Source organism: Amyelois transitella, chromosome 8, assembly GCF_032362555.1.
Source record: "Amyelois transitella isolate CPQ chromosome 8, ilAmyTran1.1, whole genome shotgun sequence".
Taxonomy (NCBI): Eukaryota; Metazoa; Arthropoda; class Insecta; order Lepidoptera; family Pyralidae; genus Amyelois; species Amyelois transitella.
In genome coordinates this window covers 11,664,422-11,691,000 of record NC_083511.1, presented here as the reverse complement: position 1 = coordinate 11,691,000, position 26,579 = coordinate 11,664,422, and the positions used below count along the sequence as shown (strand labels likewise).

Sequence of the window (26,579 nt, the reverse complement as noted above, 5' to 3'; positions counted from 1 at the left end):
TGACGAAATATAGGGTATATTTCGTTAAACATCATTAAAACAGATTTTGATTTTCGTAAGGCAGGCAAAAGTGAAGTGAAGTCAGTTTTGATATCATCAATATGTAGTATGCTGTCTTACGTAGACCCTGGACTTCGAATCCAAGATCTAAATGATAAACATACATGCATACATACATATGGTCACGTCTATATCCCTTTTGGGGAAGACAGAGCCAACAGTCTTGAAAAGACTGATAGGCGAGCGACGCTCATCTATTTGGCTTAATGATAGAATTGAGTTTCAAATAGTGACAGGTTGCTAGCAAATCGCCTAAAAAAAATTCCAAGTTTGTAAGCCCCCTTAGTCGCCTTTTACCACATCCAAGGGAAAGAGATGGATGGGAAAGAAATTTAAAAGCTTCTAATTCTAGAAAGAAAGGATTTTTTTTTTTAGACTAGAGTCCTTCGTTAAATGCATAGTTTACTTTTACTAATCGTAATTCATTTTCCCAAATATTTACTTAGCAGGAACGGCAAAATAAAAAATAGTAATAACCTAAACTAACATAGATTTCATTACCGATCTATTCATTTTCAAACGCTTTCAACTGTCATTCTTACCCCAGTTTATTTAGCCGTCAATAGAACCTAGATCAATTTAGTTTCCGATGCAACAGTTCTCGACTGCGAACCATTCTAGCCAAACAAAGCGTCTGTTATCGCGCCATCTACCGGCGTCTTTATGCACTCTGTTGCATTTTCACAATGTTAGCTTCCACATCGTCAACAATGCAATCTTTTGTTTGCTCCAGACTGAGAGACTGCACGTGTATTCCTCATTCAAACCTGAGGTTCAAAGAGGTTTAAAGATTTTTAATTTAAAAAAAATATATCTGGCCATAATTTAATTTTTTTTAATTTTTGCTTGTTTAAAGGTATTTTTTTTTTTAAATAGCAAATATCGTCGGCCATTTTTTTTTAATGTTCCTTTTTTAATTCTGTAGGTACATATTTAAGAGATAAATACTCTTAACAAGTCTTTAGGTATCCCTTGCAGGACAGACAAATCACTTAATCTTAAGAGTCTCAAAAGTCACGTTTCCCACAACGAGTCAAGTAGGATAGGATATAGAAGAAGTCTTACAAATTCATGTACATACATGTTTCTTATCACAATTCAGCACCACAGCACAGTTTGAACACAGATAACTTGCTCGGTTCCGTTGTAAGAAACTTGCCAACTGCAAGGCGCCGCGCACCAAGTTGCCTTTGTCCCATTTACGCCTGGGACGATGTCAAACTAAGGGCGCATTCACATTGGACAACAGTCCTTGTTTCACAGTAGATTAATAATTAATTTTACTAATAAATACTGTGCCATGTGGTTCCCGGCAGTGCCGTGTGGTTCCCGGCACTAATAGAAAAAAGAATAGGACCACTCCATCTCTTTCCCATGAATGTCGTAAAAGGCGACGAAGGGATAGGCTTATAAACTTGGGATTCTTCTTTTAGGCGATGGGCTAGCAACCTATCACTAATTGAGTCTCATTTCTATCTTAAAGCCAAATAGCTGAACGTGGCCTATCTGCAATTTCAAGACTGTTGGCTCTATCTACCCCGCAACGTGACTATGTGTGTGTGTGTGTGTATGTACCAATAAATAAGGTATGTTTGTGACGTCTTCTTTTGTTGTACCTTTTCACACACTTTTTATGTTACTTCCATTTTTTCCGTCACTTGCCAACTCACTTATCACGTCACGTATGTAAAAAACTTTATTGTTCACAAAAACGGACTTCATCAAATCTACTAGTCAAGCCAACCCTTAACTTTAAAAGATTGTTAAATTTTGAGAGTTGCGGTCATATATTTTATCGCTTTGAGTAAAACTTTAGACACTTATCTCATTTATAGCCGATTTATCTACCTTATGCGTGATGGACTTACACTCAAATTCAACATTTTTATTCATTACTGTGAGACATTTCAACTCCATTGATAATTATCACACCTTTTGGTTGTACAACATTGGCTGTCGTCAAATAAACTACTTAAAACTACACTGCATTCCTTATAAAATTACAAGCATTCTAAAGACATGACAGAATGAAATTTCAATGTGAGCATACCCTAATTCGCCGCCGTGCTAATTCCTCGACGAAATTCCGTGAACTACCCTCTTAATTACCCTTTGAAGCATTAAACACGAGATCGGTCTGTTTGTCTGTTTCGTTCTCGCAAACTTTAATTCTACAAAGGTCTTTCGGTGTTGTCGTAAAAGTCTCTTTTCCTTTGACATTGAATTCAGCGGACTTTACGTTTCATTTGTAACAATCAATAGTATTTGTTAATTTCACTTGTTTTGTTGCTTATTCTGTAAACTGTTTTACTTATTTAGAATTATCTTTACTTTTTCTGTCAACTCTTTCATTCCCTTTAGTATTTTGCCGTGTGATTTCTTACACTTTACAATTGGATCACTCACTACATTCTTTTCAAGCACTTATATCTCTCGCAATTAGAAATGAGCACTTTCAAGACATAGTGTCACTAGTATTTGTTGCACATTCATCAATCTTTACATCATGTTACAGCATATTTCCAGCAGCTCATGCACATTTATCGCTCTCATCACGTCTAAGAAACACTTGACTTGACACTTCACCATGAAGTTCCGATTTGATTCGAGGAAAATAAAAATAGTTAAACAAAAAAACCTTGGTCGGATTAGCACGTCGGAAATCTCTCTTCACGAAGCTAGTTAATAACTCTATTAAGACAATGATATAATAGCGTGGAAGCAGCAGATATAAATGCGGTTCGCTTAATTACAGCCACGCCTGGGTCCTGATGGTATCGCGGAAGCGGACCTAAAAAAGTCCGCAATGCGAAACTCAGGTGTGACTTTAAGGCTGCTCGTTCATTGGGCGATGAGACCGAGTGGCCGAGAGACGTTTTCCCTCACCGCAAGAGCATGGGTTTGTATTCAAACGTAATGTATATTACTTCGAAAATAGTCAATGGTAAGTACATGGCCGAGATGGGATTCCAATCTGTGCCTTTTAGGGCCACAAGCATTTTAACCGGGCACTTTACCGATTCGACAACTATGCTCACCGATTTTTTTTAATTCTATTGTCTTGGATCGAAAGCTGTCATAATAGAATAAGCTTTGAAGATAAAAATAAATTTAAAAATAATAGAAAATGCTGCCTCTTTCTCGGACGAGTATTTATATTTATAAGATCCCTACATGCTTCTTACACCTCAATCACGTTAATTCTTTTTTCGTGCAGGCTTAGTGTATTATTGCCCTAACCTTTTGCCAAGACCACTTGTTTCACAATGAACCAAAAATTTTCCAGAACAATATTAAATTAATATTTGTAATACAATGGTATTACTAATTTCAATGGAAATTTAATTCGGCAGGCCCATGAGAAGCGAAATTATATTAGAGCAAATTGACGTCCGCATAAATATGAAAAATTAATGCAAGTAAATAATCAGTTTTGTCAAAATTGCGTGTGCAAAATTTTGCTTTTTGGTTTAATACAAAGTTTTTGTTTACCCACATTTTACTAAAGTCCACCGAATATATATTTTAAAATGTTGACAAGCAATTTTGCACAAAAATACCAAAATGGCCGCTGACAGTGACAGAGGCCAGGAGTCGCCAACATGCGGCTCTCAAGATCACTTGAATCAGCGAATTCTTTTCCCCTCCGAAGCAAAAGGTGAAATTTGGCGACTGAATACCAAAATCCTCGACTTGAAATATTATAATAGGCCGGCCCCGCCAGCCCCTTTTATTCCGGTGTAACAATTATTCCAGGATGATTCATTCAGACTGGCAGACAATTGTAACAAAAAGGAAAATTTTTAAGAGAAAACTTTTCTATTTCCAACAAATGCTCAATTATTCAAAATCTTTTTAATAGGCTGAGTTTTATGCTGTTCAGAGTAATCTTCTTTAATCTGTCTTGAATCGTTGGTTCCATTTTCTTTAAATCTTTAGGCAATTTTGTTGCCACGTGCCGTGGACAATGTAAGCCACAATATTCAAAAACTTAAACATATGTAAATTCAAAACCGCAAAACATCAAACTAAATTGACTAACGTAGCCCAGAACAATACCATAGTGAGAACCGCTGATAAATTGTTTACAACTCCTTCAAATTTGAAAGCTCTCACAAGACGTATTTTAATATTGCACAGCTTGGCGCTTGGACCGAAACTTGGTTAAGTCTTCAACTCCTATTGCAGTTTACGACTTGAAGTTGATTAAATTTTGCAAATGCATGGATAACAAGTGATATAAGAAAATGTTTAATACATCTGGAATATATTTATTGACACAACATATTATCCTAAGGTGTGTAGGTGTGAATTATAAAACTATTCAAACTGTCACCAATTACGGTAACTAAGAATATAAATGAGAACACCCTTCAATAATTGAATAAAACTAATTAAGGTAAACTGAAAGATAAATCTACAAATACAATAAATAAATAATAACGGAATTTACTACAATCAGTAACACAGATTTTAGAATAAGATCGAAATAATATTATATTTAAAGATTATATTATTTCGATCAAATATAATACTTTTTAATATCAAAAACTAATTTCAATTTGATTATTTAAGTACATGAAATAACCCAACAAATAATTTAGTGCAATGTCGGTAATAATGCATCAGCCGGACGTTTCAAAATGCCGGTTATTACGATTAATAAAATATATAATTCGATTGACAACCTACCTTTGTTTACGGAAGTTCTGGGAGAAATTAGTGCAATCGAGGATGCGAATAACGCTGAATGTATATATTTGTTAGGAGATTTTAATGCACATATATGTGAACTATTTTATAGGGAGTTGTGTAGTTTTTCTGCTGACCGATCATGGATTTGTGCGGACGTGGAAAAACTGGGAATAGATTCAAATAGTTACACATTTGTGAGTCAGGTACATGGTTGTAAAAGATGGTTAGACCATTTTGTCGTGTCTCAATCTGCTTATCAATCAGTAGTAGATATACGCATAGAGGAAGGGGTATATATGTCGGACCATTTTCCCATTTTTATGACCTGTAATCTTGAGATAGTGAGGCAAAAGCTGATTAAGCATGACTTACCCTGTGGCAAAATAACATGGGGAGATAGAAAGGAGTCTGAAATTAGTACCTACCAACATGCTTGTAATGCGTCGCTTCGTGATATACAATTCCCGGAAGAGTTCGTGGAGTGTAGTTTTGGTTTTTGTAGTCAAGCCGATCATTGTAAGATTTTAGATAATCTATACGAAAAAATTGTATGTACGCTCGGGGATGCAGCCGCAAAAGCCAAAACTCCTACGCAGAATCAAATAAAGAGGGGTAAGGTTCTGTGTGGGTGGAATAAACACGTACAGGATGCTCATCATGAGGCCAGGCTCAAGTTTGAAGTATGGGTACAGCACAATAGACCGACTTTAGGACCAGTTTATGAGCAAATGTGTGAAGCACGAAAGATTTTTAAAAGTAGATTGAATTGGTGTCAAAAAAACCAAGAAAAAATCAAAATGGATCTTTTAGCCTCACAAAGAGCTTCGAATAATTTTAGGGACTTCTGGAAGGCTACAGCTAGGTTAAACGTAGGGCCTGGCCGCCCGGCGAGTGTCGACGGCAAGAGCGATTCAGTCGAGATTGCCAGTATGTTTAGGGAGCATTTTAGAGTCTCGTCATCAGTTGGTCATGCTCTTAATATGTGTAAAAAGGAGTCTATCCTTCAGTTACATTTTTCAGCTGCCGAAGTAAAACAGGCAATTGGGGGAATGAAAGGGGGTAAGTCGCCCGGCCATGATGGACTAAGTGTCGAACATCTGAGGCACGCAGGTGTACACCTGCCGAGAGTCCTGTCCATGTTCTTCTCGTTGTGCATAAGTCACTCTTATTTGCCACCTGACTTGATGAAGACAATTGTGGTGCCCATCGTGAAGAACAGGACAGGGGATATCTCTGATAAAAATAACTACCGGCCGATTTCCCTTGCAACTATAATTGCTAAGGTACTGGATGGTGTTCTTGACTCGCGATTGGAGCAATACTTAAACCTTCATGACGCGCAATTTGGGTTTAGACCGCACCTGTCAACGGAGAGTGCAATTACTGTGCTCAAGAATACTATTCAATACTATACAAGTCGCAAAACACCGGTACATGGTTGTTTTCTGGATTTTTCCAGAGCCTTCGACCGAGTGTCGTATGAGGTACTGTGGAGGAAGCTAGAGGCCAGAAATGTGCCGGCTGAGATATGTAATATATTTAAGTTTTGGTACCAAAACCAAATAAATGTGGTAAAATGGTTCGACGGCATTTCAGATGCGTACAGGTTGGAGTGCGGGGTGAGACAGGGGGGCATTACATCTCCCAAGCTCTTCAACCTGTATGTAAATGATCTCATAGTGGGACTTAGCAGTATGAGGGTAGGCTGTAGTATAGACGGTGTCGTCATAAATAATATAAGCTATGCCGACGACATGGTGCTGTTGGGTCCGACTACGAAATCAATAAATGAGATGTTGAGGGTATGTGAAAGTTTCGCGGCCGAGCACGGGCTTGTTTACAATGTGGAAAAGTGTGTATGCATGGTCTTTGGGGTCGTTGGAAAGTGTCCCAGAAATACACCTCCTATGTTTCTATCTGGAAAGGAACTAAAAATAGTAAAAACTTTTAAGTATCTGGGCCATGTACTTGCCGACGACCTTAAAGATGATGACGACATAGAAAGGGAGCGGAGAGCGTTGGCGGTCAGAGGTAACATGCTGGCCCGGAGATTCGCCCGCTGTAGTGACCAGGTTAAAATAACCTTATTTAAAGCTTTTTGCCAGGGCTTCTACACGGGTGGTCTGTGGGTCCGCGGTACCAAAAGGTCGCTGGATGCTCTCCGTATCCAGTACAATAATATTTTTAGAATGTTATTGCGACTCCCCAAGTTCTGTAGCGCCTCTGAAATGTTTGCTCAAACAAGAACAGACGGGTTTCACGCTGTTATTAGAAAAAAAATGGCGTCTTTGATAAGGAGGATAAGGTCGAGTGGCAATACCATTCTAAGAACTGTGGCAGACAGATACGACTCGCCTATAATAAGGCATCTTGTGCGGGGTACCATGCCGGTGGCCCTACATGGTCAACTTTAAAGTTTCTAGTAGAATTAAGTACTAACCCTTTTATGTTATTTTATATTATTTTGCAGATTTATAATTTTATGTATTACTAACAAACTGGATCTTTGTAATCTGATATTAATAAATGAATTGAATTGAATTGAAAATTGAATTACCGGAATACGGTCGGGAATTGCAAACATAACTCACAGATTAGTTTAACCGGGCTCTTTATAAGGGAACTACTCTTAGTAGTTATGGATAGATAGATAGACTCTTTTACCATAAGAAAAATAAAAACAGAAAAAAAAAACACAGGTACGTAATGAGGTACCTACAAAATTTAAATTTGGTATACGAGTAGATAGAAATTTCCGGTTGAATAAATGAAATAAACTTTGAAATTGTTAATTTTTATGTCAAACTTCTCATTTATTAAACAGATGGAGTATCGTTTGAAAAATAGATTAATACGATCTGAACATTTACTATAATAATACACATTGTAAGTTTTACATAACATTCCCATATACATTTTGAGTGTGATCGATGAATTAAAAAATAATAGTATGATAAACCTTTACTAGTTTAATATAAATAAATAAATGTTTTTTTTAGCGTTGTGTGGTTCCCGGCACCAATACAAAAAAGAATAGGACCACTCCATCTCTTTCCCTTGGATGTCGTAAAAGCCGACTAAGGGGTAGGCTTATAAACTTGGGATTCTTCTTTTAGGCGATGGGCTGGCAACCTGTCACTATTTGAATCTCAATCATATCTTAAAGCCAAATAGCTGAACGTGGCCTATCAGTCTTTACAAGACTAGGCTCTGTCTACCCCGCAAGGGATATAGACGTGATTATATGTATGTATGATTTTTTTAGATAATAGAAAATAATAAAACATAAAAAGAAAAAACTTTCCAGATAATCTTTTAGAAATAGCGTCGGGGAAAAAAAAACATTGTTACGAAGCTTAGACTCTACAATACACCTACTCTATCCCGTTCCCCGCTGGTGCACCGCAATGCAATTTATTACAGCTAACCTGATGAACTTTTTATTGTCCCTGGTGGCCTGGGGTGCTGCGGGATTTTTACTTTTAACCGGTTTAATTTCATAGTTCGCCGCGGCCGTTTAGCGTTGATATTATGTCTTCTGGAGTCTATCAAATTTAGTTTAATGTCTTTGTTTATGAGCCATCCAGTTATTTGTCCTCTTGGCGTTACTCCGTATTATATTCTGACCTCTTTCAAGAGGAGCCCAGGGTGCGCCTTTTGACCATTGGATGAAGTATCAGGTTTTGCAAGAAGTGATTCGTCGACCTTCGCAACCTTTGCAGGGGAACTTGACCCATTGTATCGTGGTAAAAACCGCACTAGATGAATGTGTCTATTCCCTTACTCGTCTTTAACGACATTCATAAGAAAAAAATTGAATTGTGTTACTCTATTAAATTAACGGGAACCAAACGGCAAAGCATTGTGTTAAAACAGAACTAATGTAAAATAAATCGTTACACAAACAAATTAAACACATGAACTAAACACGGTCCATTTACAAAGCAGACTAATTACAAGACAAGCACTTAATGCTAACTAGATCTGGGTCAGGTTAGGTTTTGTACAAATAAAATGGTGTTATGTTATGCCGTGTGGTTCCGACACCAAGAAAAAAAGAATAGTACCTCTACCTACTTCATTTCCTTCACATGAATGTCGTAAAAGGCGACTAAGGGATAAGCTTGTAAACTTTGGATTCTTCTTTTAGGTGATAAACCAGCAACCTATTTGAACCCCAATTCTATTATTAAGCAAAACAGCTGAACGTGGCCTATCAGTCTTGAAAAGACTGTTGGCTCTGTCTACCCTGCTGTTTCAAATGTACTTTTGTTGCCCAAATAAGGATTTTTCGTAATTGATTTTTATGTAATACGGTGCACATCATGTAAATTGAATTTAATGAGAAAGAAAATGTGTACATATGTGTTTGTGATTGAGTGTTTATAAGTGCGCTGTATACAGACTTTCATTGACAGAATCACAATTATCGACAAATACGACACAATTAAAGTCATTCAACTAAAATAATTACTGATTTTTGATTTGATTTTAAATTAGACGAAACCAATAGTGAGCCTTTTTTGTAATTTGAAAAAAAAAATATTTTTAGAATTTTTCATTTAAAAAAGAAATACTAACGAACTTTGTCTCCCTACTATACTGCTACTCTGTGTTGACCGTTGACCACTAATTAACCTGGGACTGGTCAAGCGAATTACAGTTAAATGCTGAATAGTGCGTTATGATATGATATATGGGTGAACTAATTTGTAATGACTTAATTTACGCGACTACTGAAAAAGGGTGTTCTGATTTTAGATTTTTCCATTATTAAATCCTTGCTTGTTGACTGTTACCTTATTCGAATACAACGATTAATAAAATCTTTCGTCACTCATTTATTCATATAATCACGTCTTGCGGGGTAGTCAGAGCCAGCAGTCTTAAAAGACTGACAGGTCACGTTAAGCTGTTACGCTTAATGAAAGAATTGAGATTCAAGAAGAATCTCTAGTTAATAAGCCTATCCCTTTTGTCCCTTTTACAACATCCATGAGGAAGAAATGTCCTATTATTTTTAATATTAGTTCCAGCAACCACACGACATTCAAAATCTTTCGTCCTCTGTTTTAATACATTAGAATACCTTTTCTAGTAATGAAATATAAGTAGCCTTTAGGGTCAGGTCAAGAGAGTTATGAATGTGGATGAAGAGAAGGAAGTATGCAGACATCTTGGCAAGTGGAAAGATGTAGTCTCTGCCTATCCCTCCGGTAAAGGCGTGATTTTATGTATAATGTTAATATAGCCTTTGCGAAAGTCTAACCTGTTTTTATAACAAACATAAAATATGGCAAATCAGCGCGAAAGCTTTGCAAACTGACAGATATACGTATTTACTTAAAATGTTATTTTCATTGTATTAGTCAGGTAAGAAGATATAATATGAATCTATCAATATTTGAATCTCAATTCTATCATTAAGCCAAGAGGCTGAACGTTGACTTTCAGTCTTTTGATGACTGTTGGCTCTGTCTACCCCGCAATGATATATACCCGTATAGACGGTACTATATATTATACAATCTTACTAATAATCAAAATGCATGTATAATCTTCTATATAAATGTGATTTTTCAGCATGATAAATTGAATAAGTTACAATAAAACGGGAATCTAGGAAAAAGTCGAGCGTCTCATGCAAACGATCTCTTTTCTGATTCATTTAGTTTCGGGTATATATTCCAGGAATTCATACATAAATTCCACAAGTCGTTTCGCATGATCGACGGTGATTCCTGTCGATATTCCCTCTCGAATAACATATTCCAAGTGTTACCGAGAAATGAGGGAATAAAATTGTAAGAAGCGGACGGTATTGTTTGAAAAAGTGGAAAATTGCTTTTTTCGAAAAAGAATTTTCGATTCATGCAACGTCTCCGTGAATTTATTATCTTTTTTTAATAAATTATGTTTGTAGTTTTAATTTTGATAGAATTAATAAAATGAATAATTATAATTAATTTAATCGAATTTCAAATTGTAATAAAGATATTACCTACAAACAAACAAAGAAATAAACTTGGGATTCTTCTTTCAGGCAACGGGCTAGCAACTTGTCACTATTTGAATCTCAATTCTATCATTAAGCCAAAGCTGAACGTGACCTGTCAGTCAAAAATGTATAAAAAAATCATTTAAATTCTGACCCTTCTGAGGTAAAAGAAAGGAGAAATTTCAGAAAAAAAAGGAGTTCTTTTACCAACCGCATTTTAAGAAATTAATTTTAAATGATTTGAATATATAAGGTCAAAAATAGGCAACATATTAATCAGATAAATTACTACATAACGAGTCTTAACTTAACCACTTTGTACAAAATCACTACAGCTATTCACATGGGCGATGCTTAAAAATTCTTCAAATTCAAGGCCGGGGAATATATAATCGTATGCTATAAATTGACAGACAAACTGACATTCGACATGAATAGAGATTGCGCGGTCGTAGATAGGGGCGGGTGTCGCGCGAAACGTATAAAATCGAAAATGAATTGCGCAGATAATTTTGGTAGGAACGTTTTTAAAGAAAACGTTTTATTTATATATTTTTATTTTCAAACTACACCCCGGAGCTTCGCTCAAGTGGGAATTTCGAGACAAATAGTATTTTGTACGTTTTAAGTTCATACATATATACATATTATCTCGCCTACATCCCTTGCGGAGAAAATAAACCCATACTCTTAAAAAGACTGAAAGGCCGCGTTCAACCGTATGATTTAGTGATAGAATTGAGATTCATATATACCTTGCTAGCCCACAGCCTACAAGAAGAATCCCAAGTTTATAACCCCTTCTCTTAGTCGCCTTTTACGACATCTATGAGAAAAATATCGAATGGAGTGGTTTAATTCCAGGTATAGTGCTGGGAACCACAAGGTACTTAGATTTAAGTCAATCTGTGCATTTAACTTACAATACAGTAAGAAAAAATACACGAAATAAACCACGTATTTTACATTCATTCCACATTGCCACGATAAATCGAAAAAGATAAGCACTGATAGTCGTTGACGTAACGTGAAACGGAACGCGAACAAATCCGAGGCGAAATTGGCGCGAAAAATGTTGAAAAAAAAACTTTAAGCAAGAGATCACTAGATTGCGTTAAGTGCAATTAAATAGGCCCTTCGTCCGAGCTGTTTATTACTTACCACGACTAAAACTTAAGAGAATATTGATGAATGTGGATGAAACAAAAGAAGGATCGTAAAAAGATCTAAGAATTACTTATTTGGACTTATTTATCCATGAAAAACTTCCTGAATAATTGAAAAAAAGAAAAGTATAGGACGTTTTTAATATGACCTTATTATTTAAGAAAAATAAAAAACGTGATTTCAGATGATTTCAGTTTAGTTAGCCAATTGGCTCGGACAAAACCTTAAAATGTATTAAAAATACCTTAAAGAAGAACTTTTATAAATAAAATTGCATACAGATATTTTGAGTAAGAGGCAATGCGCACCGAACCGATCTATACTTCAGGAAAAAACCGTATACTCGCGTTAATTTTCGTTTGCAATTATATCAAGACAGAAATAAAAATACATACAAACATTTTACAAAACCTATCCCTTAGTCGCCTTTTACGAAAACCGTGAGAAAGATATACAGATATTAAGATTAAATTATATTGTATTTAATGCAAAATTCATGTCACAAAATGTGTACATTTTCGACCAAAGAGTAGGATTATAAAGCTACCGAGTGCCACAGACCTAATGAAAACGCCTTATCTTTTGAATAGTTCCTTTTTATCTTTTATTAAACCCGCCGGCTACATTATCTTACCATCTGGAACATCACAGTACTCGCTTAATATCGTGATTTCCGTTTCGTTTATTTCAGCTAGTGTTTTTCCATAATATGCCGTGTGGTTCCCGGCACAAATATGTATAAAAGAGAATAGGATCACTCACATAAATATTTCTGCCTTTCATCTACCTACGTTAATATTTTATTTTAAGTTGAATATAACTCATCTCTTTCACAATGGATGTCATAAAAGGCGACTGTGGGATAAGCTTATAGACTTGGGATTCTTCATTAAGGTTAGGCGATGAGCTAGCAACCTGTCACTGTTTGAATCTCAATTCTATCATTAAGCCAAACAGCTGAACGTGGCCTTTCAGTTTTACAAGACTGTTGGCTCTGTCTACCCCGCAAGGGATATAGACGTGTCTATATGTATGTATACATATATGAAATCTGAAAGATAGATTTTCAACGTGAAAATTGGTGACCCATTGAGGATCCACCTCATCAGAAAGAGAATCGTTATTTGAAAAGCCGGCGCCGGCTTACCCTGGCTCAGCTTGGATCCCCTTAATTGTATTCGAAGTGGTGACGAACGCTCTGAAACATTCTGTCGGCTATTGAAAGATATTCTCGAAGGCAAAAGACGATATTTCCAGAAATATGACTCGGATTTTGACGCCAAGAGACGTTAAGGCGTTTTCGCTGAAATTAATTGCCTATTATTAAACCATATGAGTTTCTACAATATGGATGGAGGTTAACAAATGTTAACCTACCTGTATTTTCACTTTCAAATTTAATTTCAAATAAATTCAACCTCCAAAGCTCATAGATAAAACATTTTGTTACCGCTTCTTCTGCACTGACGCCTTGGAAGCGGCAGTAAACTTAGTTTTAAGTAATTTATTTGGCGTCAACCAATGTTGTGAAACCAAAAGATTTGACAATTATTAAGCGATATGATAGTATCCTATAATCATGAATAAAAATTTTGAATTTGAATTTGAAACGACGGTATAAACTACCCTGAAGCGTTTTCATCAAGGAATCGGAATAATAGTTCTATAATATTCTAATTTGTGTTTGGTTTTTATGAAAATTTAAATATATATCTCACTTCATTACATTCAGCTCACAACGTTATTTTAACTCATCTGTGTCTGTCACATATCCTTCTATATATTCGGACTCAAGAATAAAATACCCAAGTCACTATCATTTGCAGTTGAGCGCGTCAAAGTGCAAGAATTCCGGAGATAGGAGCAAATAAGCAGACAGAGAACAATAAAACTAGGAAAGGAAGTACGGTGTCCCGGGTGGATTGAGTCGTATACTTTCAAAAGTTTCCGGTTATTCAGTTGTCCTATTTTTTTTTTGTTGAAGAAATACTTTATTTCTTAAAATAATCCCTATATTATTTATAAAGATTTCACTTACTGAGAATCACAATACTTATTAATAGTAATACGAGTAATATAGTAATATTAATAAATATAATTAATAGTAATACATGACATAAACAGCATGAATTTGAAAAAAAAAATTGTAACCAACAGCATTAAAAATATAAATATAATGTAATATCTTTTAGACGGGCATCAGAAATTGTTCACCTTTAAAAAATGTATCTTCGATGGTGGCAGAAGTGGGATACAATTATCCAATTTTCGTTCGTTTAATCTTACCTATCACTTCAGCGTTCTTGAACATACATTGAAAAATCACCCTTTTGATCCTCTTTATATTTTTATTCGGTATTTTTCTCAGTTGAGAGCGTGTGGTTCCCGGCACCAATCCAAAAAAGGATAGGACCACTCCATCTCTTTCCCATGGATGTCGTATAAGGCGACCAAGGCTTACAAACTTGGCATTCTTTTTTAGGCGATGGGCTAGCAACCTGTCACTATTTGAATCTCAACTCTATCATTAAGCCAAATAGCTGCACGTAGCCATCTAGTCTTTTCAAGACTGTTGGGTCTGTCTACCCCGCAAGAGATATAGACGTGACCATATGTATGTATGTAGGTTGAGAGCGTAAATGTGCAAGAATTCGAAAGATAGGAGCAAATTACCAGACATAGAATAATAAAACTAGGGAAGCAAGTTCGGTCCGGGAGGATTGAGTCGTTTACTTTCGAGAGTTTCCGATTATCTGGCTGTATTATTTTGGTGTTCAATTTAAGAGTTTTATCAAAAGTTTTATTCGAGTATCTATTCGTTAACCGGTAAATGTCTGAAGCGATGAAATATATGATAAAATTCATAGAATGAATAAATGATACATACATACATACATACATAAAATCACGCCTCTTTCCCGGAGGGGTAGGCAGAGACTACCTCTTTCCACTTGCCACGATCTCTGCATATTTCCTTCGCTTCATCCACATTCATAACTCTCTTCATGCAAGCTCGGCATGAATAAATGATAGAATTCTTATTCTATTATCACTTATTTTATCACCCGGTTTACGTTACAGGCAATAAGGGTAAATCAAAATACTTTAATAATATACTCGTAACAAAAATATTTTCTAAGAAATTCGCTCAGCATTTAGACCCTAAAATGTTGCTGACCTTAAACACTAATAGTCCTTGTTGGAGACTTTCAAAAGGTCAGACAGTCACGCCATCTGTTCGAGAGGTCTGCTGTCACTAGCAAAATAAGCGAATATCATCCGAAATTACGTTTTTAGAAATTGTTAACTTTATTTTTTTTACAACGAATATTTTTGAATCCATTTTTATTTCATGTCACAAAAAGGAAGCAATCCTCAATTAAGTAGGTGATTTCTTGAAAATCGTTAGCTGAATATTTTCTTTTAATAATATATTTAGTGCAAAACCAAAAAAAAAAGATGTATATTATTGTTTTTTTTTTTAAACTCCAGCTAATATTTACAAGTAGCTGTGACGTGACATACAGAAACAATGAATTTTAAAAAGATTCCGTTTGACTTTGAAGCCATTAAAGGCAAGAAATAAAAAATAAATCTTCAATTAGTAAACTACATGTTTTACGGCAAAACAGTAAAAAAAAGTTCATCTCGACTATCAAACGACACCTATAAAGTTAAGAATAAAATTCTTAACTTTACCGAAAATAACTTTATTCCCCTCACAGAGTTTGGAACTAATGTGACGCTAAAACGATTTAGCTGTGATCGGGATGCCTAACGGTTTTATTATTGCGACATTATCCAACTGCCCACAGGGGACTAAAGGACACGTTTCGTAATTTTTCCTTTAGTATTCTTTTCTCGTTCAGCGACTGATTCCTTAATCGTTTTAATAACCGGGAAATCAAAAGATTTGAATTATCCACTTAGAAACAAAAGTGATTAAGTAGTAAGTAATAATGGTGATGAAAATTGTGCCGTGTGGTTCCCGGCAACAATAGAAAAAAAAGGACCACTTCATCTCTCTCCCATGAATGTCGTAAAAGGCAACTAAGGGATAGGCTTGTTAATTTGGTATTCTTCTTTTGGACGATGTGATAGCAACCTGTCAGTATTTGAATCTCAGTTTTATCATTAAGCCAAACAGCTGAAGACAAAAGTGAAGTAAAGTTTGGGTAAAGTTATATGCAAAGTTATAACACCCCTCCTTTTTTGTGGGTAGCAAACAATTTACAATACGAGACATATCATTACTCCTCAAACAATACATATTAGGTTTGCAAAAAAAGGGTTTCATTTCATACCTCCTTGGGGATGAAATATCGATGTTTTCATACATTTGATTTTGCAATAGATGGCTATCCCCGATATACCTAATGTAATTCCGTGATCGGAAACAAAAGGGTCGCCTGGGATCGAACCGGTGACCCTTAACCTTGAATGTGAAGCATTCATATATTTTTGGAATTTAATGTTATTTCGGTTTGATATGTACAAAGCTTTGATAAGTGTTTTATTTTTTATTTCTACAGTGATTTTTGTTATGATATACTTTTTTTTTAATATATATTTACATACGTACATATAGGTACATACATAATACCTTGTTATGAGTATTATAAATACGTATAATAAATTATTAATAATATTTCTTTATATTTAGAAAGTATTTACAAGGTTATTTACATGGGCTAGCAACCTGTCACTATTTGAACATCAATTCAATCATTAGGCCAAACAGCTGAACGTGGCCTTTCAAGGTTGCTGACTCTGTCTACCCCGCAAGGCATGATTATATGGATGGATGGATTAACAAGGTTTGGAAGGACAAAATAATGCTAGTGAAAGCAGTTTCAATTGTAACAACCTTTATATTATAACTAAAGGCCGCCCGCGACTTCGTCCGCACGGAAACCCTATCAATCCTGCGGGAACTCCGGGATAAAAAGTAGCCTATATGTTATTCTGGGTCTTCAGATACCCACATACCAAATTTCATTATAATCGGTTCAGTAGTTTTTGCGTGAAAGAGTAACAAACATCCATACTGACATCCTGACATACTCACAAACTTTCGCATGTTTAATATTAGTAGGATATATTTTCTATACGTAAATTGCACAACTAATACTTTCAAACTACACTTCACATACAAAAATTAAGCCGACTCCAGCGAAAACTTCGCAAAGTTGTAAAATTTCCGCGGATATTCCGTTTTAGAGCTGGTTTAAATGAAATCCGCAAAGTTTGTGGCAAAGCCGGGGACAAATGTGCGGATGTGTCCAATTTGGAAGCAGGCGGTGATTCTAGATATCCGAGCGAGATTCGCGCGATTTGGCAACGATGCTGGAGCGATTTAAGTTCGGTAAGTTTGCTGATTTAGAGACCGGTTTGTGCAAAAAAGAGACGTATGAAAAACTGGCAGAATACAAGATAAATTTATTTTATTTTCCGTAAAGGTGAAAAATCAAAGCGGTGACTACTTATTATATCAAAAATTTTCAAAGCTGAAATAATGTTTACCAAAATCTAAATCATAAAATAAGGGCTTGTAATATATACCTAATATAACTATTAAAATATTATTTTTTAGGGAGAACCCAAGTTAAGAAGCGAAATAATTCAGCTAGAGTTTACCTTAATACAAATTACACTAACACGAAATTCCCAAATGCAGCTGAGAATTTGAGTAATAGCGTCTACTTTACAAAAACATAACTGGCGTATGTTGTACGCGATTTGGCAACGATCGTGGACGTAGCTTTTACGGAATTGGCTCAGAATTTGTACCATCTATGCTTTCCTTAAAATATAAAAAAAAAAAATTATTTTGGTTTGAAATAGTAATTGATTAACTTGTCTATGATCAAATATGTACACAAATATCTTAAAAAGTCGAAAAAAAAAATCCAAAATTATAATATTAAACTAGTAAGGAATATTTCACTCCATCTCTTTCCCATGGATGGCCAAATTTCATTCAAATCCCGTGGTTTAGCCGTGAACGCGAAACAGACAGACATAAAGACAGACTTTCATATAATTAGAATTTTCAAATGTGCAATGCTTTTGCACTAAAATTCTCAATTAGTCAATCCCCTTATGAAAGTTTACAACATCCTATTATGGTTACTTTTAGTAAAGATAACTATAAGTAGTGTGAACCACACAAAACGTTGTTAAAAGTGAATTCTGTGTGACATAAAGCTGAATAAAATAACACAATTTAAATTTTAATTTTACAAAACAATAACATTCAGTAATAATGTTATTGCAACATAAAAACGGAACACGAATCGAAATAAAGTTTTCCAATCTCCATTACGGCCAAGTTTCGAATAAACAATGTTAAAAGAAAATAATTAATAATTGCAAGGCTTCAGGATATCCGCTTTTGCGAACTCAAATCCGCTAAATATTTGAGAAAGGGTGAATAGAAACCTTGACGGCCTCTGTGGCGCAGCGGTAGTGCGCTTGTCTGTGTTACCGGAGGTCCCGGGTTCGAATCCCGGCCGGGGCATGATAAGAAACGAACTTTCTCTGATTGGCCTGGGTCTTGGATGTTTATCTATATAAGTATTTATTATAAAATAGTAGTATCGTTGAGTTAGTATCTCGTAACACAAGTCTCGAACTTACTTCGAGGCTAACTCAATCTATGTAATTTGTCAAAAAAAAAAAAAAAACCTTAAATAGGTGCCCAAATCTTTACAATTTCTTTTAAAACATTTCTATTTTCCTTTTTAAAACACATTTCGTTACTTTTTTGAAGATTGTTGGGTATTATGCCTATCAGTATTTTATTTCGGTACCAATTTTGTGGATTTATTCTCAGTTTGAATAAAACATTGGAAAAGGTACGTTGCAGAGATGGACATTTTGTTTGCATGTCATGCCTCTTTCCCGGAGGGGTAGGCAGAGACAACATCTGTCCCCTTGCCACGATCCCTGCATATGCTGATGTATACTTATAATTTAACTGCAAAGTTTTCATAACACGAACGTTTACGAAAATAATTTAGGAATGGTACTTCAAAAAAGACTAACTAATAAATAACTCACCGATCTAATATAATATCTTTCATTCTGCCTCAGCTCAGCAAACTATGAGTAACATACCTGGAACAATAAAATTGCATGAGTACCGTACGTCAAGATGAATGCTTTACATAATACGAGAGGCGGGAACATGGATTTTATAAAACAGACGGTAAAATGTAACGATGATCGACGTTACACACTTATCGGCTTTCTAGTTGAAATTCAGATTGAACCACTGTACTGTTTTCGTAAAAATTTTGTTAAAAAGAACGACAAATTCATACATACATACATACATATGGTCACGTCTATATCCCTCGCGGGGTAGACAGAGCCAACAGTATTGAAAAGACTGAATGGCCACGTTCAGCTATTTGGCTTAATTATAGAATTGAGATTCAAATAGTGACAGGTTGCTAGCCCATCGCCTAAAAGAGGAATCCCAAGTTTATAAGCCTATCCCTTAGTCGCCTTTTACGACATCCATGGGAAAGAGATGGATTGGTCCTATTCTTTTTTGTAATGGTGCCGGGAACCACACGGCACTGCCGGGAACCACACGGCACAAATTCATGCAGAATTTATTAAGTTAGTAATTGACCTGAGTATAACGTGGATTGTAGGTATATTTTCAATAGAATTTCAATCAAAAACCGAATAAAAAGTTAGTCAAAAATCCGGTTATCAGAAACTTAGATAGGTTTCTTCGCAAACGCAAAAGTATATGAAAGCTCTACACAGTAAATCGAGGTAAATACCTAGATTTACTCTAAAATGTCACTGATTTGCGTATTTTAATACACAAACCGTACAATTTTGCAAGTTAGGATGGATAGCCTGCCGTCACCCTGCCCGGGCGGTCGCAATCACCACAGCGGGAGGCTAACTTCGCGGTATTACTGGAAATTATTATAATTCATTTCAAGTTTAAGTTCATACATATGGTCACGTCTATTTCCCTTGCGGGGTAGACAGAGCCAACAGTCTTGAAAAGACTGAAAGGCCACGTTCAGCTGTTTGGCTTAATGATAGAACTGAGATTCAAATAGTGACAGGTTGCTAGCCTGTCGCCTAAAAGAAGAATCCCAAGTTTGTAAGCCTACGCCTTAGTCGCCGTTTACGACATCCATGGGAGAGAGATGGAGTGGTCCTATTCTTTTTCTTTTAGTGCCGGGAACCACACGGCACGACGAAAGTACTTATATACATATATACATAACGTATATATCTGGAAAACACTGAAAGGCCGCGTTCAGCTGATGGAATTCAGATTCAAATCAAATTCAAATGTGAAATTCGTTCGGAAATAAAACACGGCTCGCATTTATAAGTATAAAATCGTGAAACCCGCCAGCATCATTACAGCCGGGGAGGCTGAAAGCGTCCAATACATTTTGAACGTTACTTTTTTCAGGCACAGGAAACGGTATGCGGAATTCCAAACGACGTGTGATATAAACCCGATATAGAGGTACGCCTTTGTGCTTTGATGTCAATCGGGTGTAAGTACAAGGAAAGTGGAAATTTGTACTGAATACGACTGAAAAAAGAGACATCAGGATGGCGGGGAATGCCGGAGTGCCACTATTCTGATTGTTCGTTTTAACGTTTTGAAGTATGGATTTGAGAATTGTTTGTGAAGTTCGCAATGACTGGTAGACAAATGTTGCTTTTTATGAGACACGATGCCTGCATACTTGTATTATTTTTTTAAATTAAAATAGGTACATGTTATTTATTTTATGACCATATTTTATTAATAAAACTACATCAATAACTTGTCTAACATTTCACTTCTTTTAGTTTTTATAAAAAGAAACTGACCGACAGCGTTATGGACTGAAGGAAAATGACGCATAAATTTCACACGCAGTTACTCGCGCTTCGACATAACGCGTTATAACGAACATAACTTTAGCGTTATAACAAATTTTATAGCAAAATTATAACGCTATTAAGTAACGCCTTTCGTTTAAATTCACACATACCTCTGTAGGAGCGATTTTTTTTTAAATATAGAATTTTTCTTTTGTTTCATACGTGCGAGCGTCAAAATGTCTCATGATATTAAACGGATCTTGTACGAGTATGAATTCAGATGCTTTTGTCGTAAAGTTAGATTATAAAATTCATTTTTACGTTCTTTTTATCTCAACGAGTAATAATATTTATAACTTCCCTCTATTGGATCATTAAGGAGCATTCTTATTTGATAATTTAATGGTGACAATTTAAATCTATTGTATTTTTCATAAGTAGGTATGCGTCTTTGCCGGAGGGGTAGGCAGAGATACATATTTTGTGCATGGCCCTCCGGAAAAAAGGCGTACTAGATATACATGATACTAATGATGTATACCTAATAGACGTGATTACATGTGTGTATGTATAAAAATCTATATTTTACCTACTAAACCTTGCCGTGTGGTTCCCGGCACCAAAACAAAAAAGAATAGGACCACTCGCATCTCTTTCCCATGGATGTCGTAAAAGGCGACTAAGAGATAGGCTTACAAACTTGGGGTTCTTTTTTAGGCGATGGGCTAACAACCTATCACTATTTGAATTTCAATTCTATCATTAAGCCAAATAGCTGAACGTGGCCATTCAGTCTTTTCAAGAAAGCTCTGTCTACCCCGCAAGGGATATAGACGTGACCATATGTATGTATGTAAACCTAAAAATTTTCATCTTTTATATTAATTTCGAGCGCAAACGAACACAATCACCAAGATAGTAGCACGCACCTAACACGCATAACGCATAATGGCGTACTAATGACGCGTTCGTCACGTGGCCATGTGTATGAATAATGACGTCATAACCGCACGCGACGCGATCGTGACGCTCAAGCGGCGAGCGCTAATGTGAATATACCTTAACAACCGGCAAAGTGCGAGTCGGATTCCTGCAAGAAACTATGTATTATTTTTAAATACCTTATAATACTTTACAATTATGTAGCGGTTCATTGAATTTCTTTGCTTGATTACGAATAATACGTTTTGCCTTTACAACTACGAAAAAATTTTTTTTGGACTAATTACACAGATTGTGTTAGCCTCGAAGTAACTTTGAGACTTGTGTTACGAGATACTAACTCAACGATACTATATTTTATAATAAATACTTATATAGATAAACATCCAAGACCCAGGCAAATCAGAAAAAGTTCTTTTCTCATCATGCCATGGCCGGTATTCGAACTTGGGACCTCCGGTGACACAGACAAGCGTACGCTGCGCCGCAGAGGCCGTCGAAAATACATTAATGGAACCCTAAAAATAATTATCGGAAAGGCGAGTGTAAACATAAAAATATATATTTAAAAAGAAATTACTCAGAACAGTGAGCTGAACTAAGTTTACCTTAAAAGTCATTTCCAAAAAGCTGAGCATAATCAACTTTAAATTAAGATACAGTGACTGGATGATAGCACACTACAAAAAGATCCCCAAGTTTCTTAACCTTACCCATAATGAAGATTTAATGTACTAGTCTTTTTAAATATAACTTCAAACGACAAGTTTCCTTTAACCCCTCTTATAACATTACCGCTTAAAAGAAACCTTTCAACCTTTTCAAATTCTTCGGATCAGAGTAAACTTGATTTCAATTTCCCATCCAACCTCGATTCCAACTTTCTTTACAAACTGCAAACGACATTATGCACCTACGAGAATATAATGTCTGCATTTCAACAGCCAGGGGCGGCTCTAGAGCTGTGAAATTGGTGCATTGCTCTGGGCGTCGTTTTTTCGGGCACCAAAATTTCTATAGAACAATATACCTCTTTCTGGACTTGTCATCAGAGCGTATCCGATTTGATCAAGGTGTACGAGAATGAAAGAGAAGAAAATCTAAACAAACATCTCTACTTACTAATATTACTGGTGACAGGGAAAGATTTATATTTTAACAGTCTAAATAAAGACATAATTTCCACCTTGAAATTACTAGTATATGTTAACTAATAATTTCAAGGTGGAAATTATGTCATTATTCCGTTAGAATAGAATAGATTTATTTTCAAAATTGCATAGAAGTTATCACTTCTTGACGTCAACCTAAGTCTAATTATATCTACTACCGCTTCCAAAGCGCACGTGTAAAAGCGGCGGAACATTCTTTCTTAAATACCTACACAGCCTAATAAGGCTTAAGAATCGCCTTATTTTTACTCTTCTTCTCAAAACTACTAAGCTAAAATCTAAAATCCAAAAACTGACTATAGGCGCCCGGACGTAACTCAGCCCCTACCCTAAACACCATCTAGGTCCGTCGCAACCAACCTTCAATAGCAAAATGAATAGTCCACAGCTCGGGACCAGCGCAAACGTCTCCGTTTTGATTGCATTAAACCTGGGTGCACTGCTTTTAATGGCCGTCTTTATGCACCCAAGGATAACGAATTAATCTAAAAATTTGTCTGCGACAGATGAAAGTCTTGAAAGTGAAGCGATTCTCATGCATTTTATGTTTTTGAATGCTGATGAGAAAGTTATTGCAGGGTGAATTTCCACTACATAATTTATTATAAAATATAGTATCGTTGAGTTAGTATCTCGTAAGTTGAGTTAGTATATAGTTGAGTAGTCTCGATCTCACTTCGAGGCTAACTCAATCTGTGTAATTTGTCCCGTATATATTTATTTACATATTATAAAGTAAAGTCGCTCTATTTTCTCAGTCTACTCGTATATGCGCTAATTTCGGAAAGTTGTAAACACTTTTTTCTGAGGTAGGGTTTCTTTGGAAAGTTACATACATATGGTCACGTCTATATCCCATGCGGGGTAGACAGCCAATAGTTCTTTGGAAAGTTTATATGTATAAAAATGCTTTTCATGCGAAACTGGGGCAGGTAGTATTTGATAAAAAATATGACTCTTTTCATTGTGGTTTAGGATATTTTAATCTGACTTTTCACCACAACTTCATACATACATAGGTACATATAATCACGTCTATATCCCTTCCTTGAAAATTTTTAAATGTAAAGTTTAGTAAGTAAAATATGATTTTTACATACAAACATACATATAATCACGTCTATATCCCTGGCGGGGTGGACAGAGCCAACAGCCTTCAAAAGACTGATAGACCACGTTCAGCTGTCTGGCTTAATGATAGAATTTAGATTCAAATAGTGACAGGTAGCTGGCCAATAGCTTAAAAGAAGAATCCCTAGTTAATAAGCCAATCCCTTAGTCGCCTTTTACGACATCCATGGGAGTGAGAAGATACGAGATATTACGCTCCGATTAACACTCGCCTCGTATATAAGTATTTAAATAAAACTTACAACACCCTTCATTTTCTCGGTAGGTTAAAAAATAAACAGATGCATCCCGTTTCCGTTCAACCCGTCCCGCAATGCAATCGGATGCAAATCTTGCTCCTTATGCATCAAGTTTTATCGGTGCAAGACGTATCAATCTCCAACGTGCTTGAATGCTTTTCCAAGAGAACACTGCTTTTGAGTTGCAGTCTCTCCTTGATTCACGACTTGTTCATTATTCATGTTCTTTTGGTTGATGTTAATAGCATACATACATACATATGGTCACGTCTATATCACTTGCGGGATAGACAGAGCCAACAGTCTTGAAAAGACTAAATGGCCACGTTCAGCTATTTGGCTTAATGCTGGAATTGAGATCCAAATAGTGACAGGTTGCTAGCCCATCGTCTAAAAAAAGGATCACAATTTTATAAGCCCATCCCTTAGTCGCCTTTTACAACATCAATGGAAAAGAGATGGAGTGGTCCTATTCTTTTTTGTATTGGTGCCAGGAACCACACGGCAATATAGCATTTTTGAGACTTTATCTTATTTTACTGAGCGAGTGTGGTCTACCAATCAAGTTTGGGCGAAAATAATTTTTTTTTGTACGTATATTTATTCCGCCGCTTCTTCTACACATGCGCTTTGGAAGCGGTAGTAATTATAATTAGATTTAAGTGATGTGACGTCAATAAGTGATACCTTGTATTGAAAATAAATCTTTTCTATTCTATTCCAATGATGCGATAAAACAGAGCAGTTAAAAACTTTTAGGCTACGATTAAATGGCCGGATAATGGTATTGAAATTCATAAAAGTGACAAGTTGCTAGAATGCGAGTGTATTATTGTCTCATAAACGGCTTGACCGATTCTCATGAAATTTTGTGAGCATATTGAGTAGGTCTGAGAATCGGCCAACATCTGTTTTTCATACCCCTTAGTGATAAGGGTTGTCCACTCAAAACATTTTTTTTTAACTAGAAATTACTTAAAACTTATTTATATGGCAAAACAACGTTTGCCGGGACAGCTAGTTTTTTTATAAATCGTGGGGGAAATGAGAAGCGGCTAGGACATACTATGGTGTTTACGTTACTCCCAGACCGTCCTAATACAAATTTCAGTAAGAACTGCGAGTTCCTCTTTTTTAACTCCGTCAAAAAAATCCTGGCTGGCGGAAAATTGCCTCGCTTACAGAGTAACCGCACTCCGAAACATAAAAGTTGAAGCCACAACTAAGTGGACAACTTCAATGGACTTTCGTTAGTAAAAGACGTAGGGCTGCCTGGTGTTAATTATACATACATACATAAAATACTGTCTACCCCGCAAGGGATATGGGATAGACGTGACCATATGTATGGATGTACATACATACATATGGTTATTATGAAATCATTGAGACTGTAGGCTCTGTCTACCTCTGAAGTACAAAGACGTGATTATATGTTTATATGTATATATTCGTACATATTATGCATATATACATACATACATAAAATCAAGCCTTCTTCCCGGAGGGGTACGCAGAGACTACATCTTTCCACTTGCCACGATCTCTGCATACTTCTTTCGCTTTGTCCAAATTTTAAAACTCTGTTCATGCGATTATATTAATATTAATGATGTTAATTATGTTTTGGTTTATCCAAAAAAATTGGAAATAACTGAATAATTTCTAAGGTTAAATACATAGAAATAATCAAGTCGTTATCGCTAACGGTTAGGTTAGGTTAGGTTAGTTACACAGTAGACTAAGTTTGGAAAGGATACAAAAAAATATATATTCTTATTAATATCTTCTCGAAACTGTGTCATACATTATTAAGTTGTTTAATTGGATGTGATAATGAACATACAGGCAGACAAAAATCATCGTCTTGACTTTACTTCTCCTCAAAACAGCTCCAAATGTATCCTGCTTTGATTCCAAGAAAACCCTTAAGAGAAGAAGAGAAATTCTAAGAAGATACACACAGACCAAAACCATCGTCTTGACTTTACTGCTCCTCAAAACAGCTCACAATGTATCCTGCTTTGATTCCAAGAAAACCCAATTGCCAGTGACCCAAATTGAACAAACTTGAACAAAGATGTCGCGTGTCAACCCTAGAGACGAGAAAGAACAGTGGAAAAGCAACGATACAGTGATGCAGAATAACGTTTCAGCTGAAGCAACAAATTCAATGCAGCCGTAGTAAGTTTTGGAAAATATATTTGCAGTTGCCAACCCTAGGGACAGACATACGGACGGACAAAATGCCGTAGCGCGATCGCGCGACGGAGCGAATAACGATTTGGAACTCAGAGAAAATCCTACATACATACA

At 35.9% G+C, this 26,579-nt stretch overlaps 1 protein-coding gene across 4 annotated transcripts in view; it reads right to left on the bottom strand.

The window, feature by feature from the left end:
• Positions 1–26,579, bottom strand: part of LOC132902007 (syntaxin-binding protein 5) — a 259,683-nt gene that overhangs the window by 176,744 nt on the left and 56,360 nt on the right. The window lies entirely within an intron of this gene.